Here is a 4,674-nt window from a genome sequence, read left to right as displayed (position 1 = left end):
AAGTTTGGACTTACTTATCATCTTTCTTCAAATGTTGCACCAAGAACTAGTACTGGATTGGTTCCAAATGGGATTTGATGAGATCAGTGAAGAGCACGATTATTATTTCTATCACTCTCATTATAATTCTATTAAGGTGGCATTGGCTTTTATCAACTCAGCAAACAATTTATTGAATACCTACTTTATGTAGAGCACTATTTTAGAGAAAATGCTAAATTTCCAGGAGGCATAATTCTTTTTTTTTTTTCCACATGACAAAAAGTATTTTTATTTTGACATCTGAATAAGTGTTGATTCCTCAGGACACAGTCTTTGGCATCTTTTTCAACTTATTCATCAGCTTGTTGCACCGTGCCTTTTTTAGAAACATAGATGCCACCCAAAAATTTTCTGATATCCTTATTTTTGACTGTGGTAGCCTGTTGGATCAGGGCAGCTGAGTTTGAAACAAGTTCAATATCATTTCCTTCAAGAATTAACTCATCTTTTTGGGCCTGAGAAACAGCACAAGCAACACCTGGTCTCATGCACACTCTTTGGATATATTTTTCACCCAAGAGATTTCTGATTTCAATAAGTGAGCCATTCTCTTGAATAATAACATTGATGGGGAAGTGAACATACACAGACCTCATCTTGTAATGAAAACCCAGGGTAACACCTTTGATCATGTTTTGTACATGACTACAGATTGTGCACATGATTGCAAGTTCTTTTCGATTTCCCCACCACTTGTCCACCCAGAGCTTTTTTTCCCTTCTTCCCAAGGAGGCTGAGCTCAACATTGATATGGTTGAAATCCCTATGGAGGATTCCTCTGGGCCCCTTCACAATAAGTGTTCAACCCTTAAGAGAGATGTCAACATTTTCTGGGATGTCAACGGCCTGGTTGCTGAGAATGGTCTTCATTCTGGTGCTGGATGGGCCAAAAAAGAAGAGGCATAATTCTTGAGCCAGGCCTTCCATGACCCCAGTGATCTTGCCAAGACTGTAGAATTTCAGAAATTTAGACTTAAGGAAAGGACCTTAATAGCCATCTTAGCTAATGCCTACTCAAAGATTCCTTACTATAATATGATTTACAAGTAGCTATTGAACCTTTGCTTAAAGATCACAATGAGAGAGAACCCACTATCTCCTCAAGCAGCCATTCAGTTTTTGAACTGTTCTAATTTTAGGACATCAAGCCTAAATTGGTTTATCATAGCTTTCACCCTTTGGTTCTTTTCTTGGGGTCAAATATATCATCTGATCTTTTTTTTTCACTTGACAGATATTAAAAACCTTAATGAAAGGTGCACCTCTTGACTTTTCTGTTTTCTAGGCTAAATGTTACCTGTTTTTTCAACTTATCCATGTATACAATATCTATATCTAGTACAACCTATCCATGTACAGCATAGTCTAGGACCCTTTAGCATTCCAATTTTCCTTTACTGGATGCTTTCCAGCTTATCAATGTGTTTCCTAGATCATGGTTGCACATGTTGTACATGTGATTTGATCAGGACAGAATATTGCAATAATTCAAGTGAGAGCTTATGATGTATTAACATAAGGCAGAGGTGGAATCAATAAGACTTGGAACCTGATTGGATTTAGGGAGTGTGGGAGAATGAGGAATCAAGAACCACTCTCAGGTTGCAAACTTGGGCAACTGGAGTATGTTGGTGTCCCTGATAGTAAGCAAGTTAGGAGAGAAGTGTGTGTGGTAAAGAGTTGTGGAAAGATAGCTAATTTTGTTTGGGACATGTTAAACTTGAGATGCCTATGTGATAGCCTATGGGAGAGGGAAATGTTTAACTGCTGATATAGGACTGATACTCTGGAGAGAGAGACTAGGACTGGTTTCCTTTAGGACCTAGCTCAATGCTATGTTCTGCAGAATGAATACCTTTCCCAGGCTCTTCAGACATAGTGCCTTTCCCCCTAAAGCTATTTTCCTTCTCTTCTCTGTGTATCTTTCATGTACTTATTTATGGATATGCCTTCCCCTTAGAATATAAGTTCCTTGAGAGCAGGGACTGCTTTTTCCTTTTCCTTGTATCCCTAGCACTTAGTACTTTGCCTAACACATAGTAAATACTTAATAAATGTCTGCTGATGAATTGATATATATGTGTGATAGTCATTTGCGTAGAGATGACAATTGGACTCATGAGAATTGATGTGGTTTATAGAAAGTCTGTAGAGAAAGAAGAGAAGAGGGAGTCCAGGAAAAAATGTTGGATTGCATTCATATTTAGATAGTGGTTCAGGAATGAGATGACCAGATAAATAGCAGTTAACAGTCATTATCACAGAAAACCAAAGAAAAGAGAGTTTTCAAGTGGAAACATTAAGTGCTGTAGAGAGGTCTAGAAGGATGAATGTTGTGAAAAGACAACACCTTTCCCACCCATGTCTAAAAAAGTGTGTCTCAAAAGTCAGTGCAGATTTAAATTATTAAAGCTTCAAATTGTACTGAGACATTTGGGACACTCTGTACCACCCACATTTCATTGACTTCCTTTTCCCTGAATGTGTCCTAATGCTTCCCTCCTTCTCTGACTTCCCTCTTGCTTGTGTGGCTTATGTAGCTAGCATAAGTGTTAAAAAAAAAAAAATGAGCAGAAACAGCCTCTTTCCTTGGGGGTGAACCTTGAACATCAAAATCACCCATAGATCAAAGGGTTTTGCATGTTGCAAGACCAGCAACAGGCTCATTCTTTGATTCCTGCAGTGACAGACTCCTCCCTCCACCCAATGGTTACATGCTACCTGAGCTTCCCTTCTGAGATATAATCTCCCAGCTCTCTCTGGTGAAAAGATATGAATGCTAGAATAAGGGACTTGCTCAGCTGGAGAACCATTGAAAGGGTTTTAAGTAGGGGAGTGCAATGGATAGATATGTCATGCTGGATGAAATTCTGTGGGGACAGATGTGACTGGCAGATTTTCCCCATTCATATGTCCTGAAACAAAGCAGGAGCTGGCTGGGAGACCTTGGGACTGCTTTCTCATCCTCTTCTGCCTTGATTCAGTCTTGGGACAGTCAGGCTACAGCCATGCAGCCTGACATTCCCTACTCCCCTGCCTTGTCCAAGTACATGTCACCCAGACTAGAATCCATGTCCTGAGTCTTTTGAACCCTTTCACCTTTGCAGCTTTTTCCTTTCCCTTGATGACCACCCTACCTGCCTCCCTATTTCAGATGGCCACAGCCATATCTATGAAATCTCCCAACCCCTAACCTTCTCACTTTCCAGATCTTGATATACAATCAAATCAATTCTGCTATTTCCCCATGACACCATCCACCATTCTTGTAACTTGTGAGATCGTAGTATCCTTCCCTGGTCAATACTCTTCTATTTTGTTTTTGTTCTCTCTGTCTCTCTCTCTCTGTATCTTTCTCTCTTCCCTTTCCCTCTATTTCCCCTTTCTCTTCTGCCTTCCTTTCCTCCCCTTCCCATTTGGAAAGATAAATGCTAATCAGGCAGTTGTTTGTAGAATGATTTGGAAATGGATACATTGGAGACAGACAGAAGAGTAAGGTGCAATGGAAAGAATCTAGAGTTTGGAACCTGGGGATCTGGATTGGAACTCAGATTTTGTTCATACCTATAAGACCTTCTGGAATCATTTGCCCACTTGAGATTTCTGTTTTGTCACTTGTAAAATGAAGTGGTTCTAAAGCTATATCCTAGATTAGGAGGGACAGAGCCAAGATGGTGGAGTAAATCAGCAACTTGCTTGAGCTCTCTCCCTAGCCCCTCCAAATAACTATAAAAATAACTTTAAACAAATTCTAGACCTGCAAAACTCACAAAATGTCAGAGTGAAACAAATTTCCAATCAAAAACAACCTGGAAAGTCAATAGGAAAGGTGTGTTGCATCATTCTGAGAGAAGAACGCAGTCCAGAGTGGGCCATGGCTGCACAGATTGGGCCCTAGAAAACCCAGAGTAGGCCTCGGGACCCTGAATCACTGGCTGTTGTCACAGTTTCCAGAGTTCTCAACCCACAAACACAAAAGACAACTTAGAAGGTCAAAAGGAAATGTCTGTCAGACTTGGGTGGGAGAGGAGCACCACCCAACCCTAGCAGCAGGGCAACAGCAGCAGCTGCTTCCAGAGCTCTTTGTTTGCAGACAGTGAGAGGATTGAGAAGTTGATCAGAGGTTTGTAACAGCAAGGAACCCAGCATAGACAGGTACAGGTTCTTAGACCTGCTTTTTAAATAGGGAAGCAACTTTTGAGGAGCCAACAATCATTTTAGTCAAGCAGATACATCCCCACTTAGTTCAGGGGGGAAAGTTAACACCTTGAACGTCAGAGAAAATACTAACAGAGAAATAAAGACCAACAGGTAGGGCTTCCATTTGTCTGACCACAAGCAATACATATATTGTGGGTGAACAGAAAGATTCAACTGTCTCACCATTACATGCATACAAAGTTACCAGAGAGAGAAGCACCAGTGTTTGGGTTCTCAAAGCTGGGGGGCTCCTTAGTGGCTGAACAGAGTTTCATTTGGCCAAACAAACACTTCCAATGAGCAAGCCCCAAATTAAAACCTCACCTCAGGGTATTTGTATACTTTTCAGAGTCAGAAGGCACAACCCTCTGACCCAGAGCCTCAATAGAAATTAACAAAAGGTATTGAGGCCTATTAATGAGTGGAGAAGAT

At 40.7% G+C, this 4,674-nt stretch overlaps 1 pseudogene; it reads right to left on the bottom strand.

Annotated features, from left to right (window-relative positions):
* Positions 1 to 306: 306 nt before the first annotated feature.
* LOC140526343 (large ribosomal subunit protein uL6-like) lies at positions 307 to 912 on the bottom strand (annotated as a pseudogene).
* Positions 913 to 4,674: the final 3,762 nt, after the last annotated feature.

Source organism: Notamacropus eugenii, chromosome 1, assembly GCF_028372415.1.
Source record: "Notamacropus eugenii isolate mMacEug1 chromosome 1, mMacEug1.pri_v2, whole genome shotgun sequence".
NCBI classification, from domain to species: Eukaryota; Metazoa; Chordata; class Mammalia; order Diprotodontia; family Macropodidae; genus Notamacropus; species Notamacropus eugenii.
The sequence above is the reverse complement of the archived record's forward strand: the minus strand, read 5'-3'. Positions and strand labels throughout refer to the sequence as shown.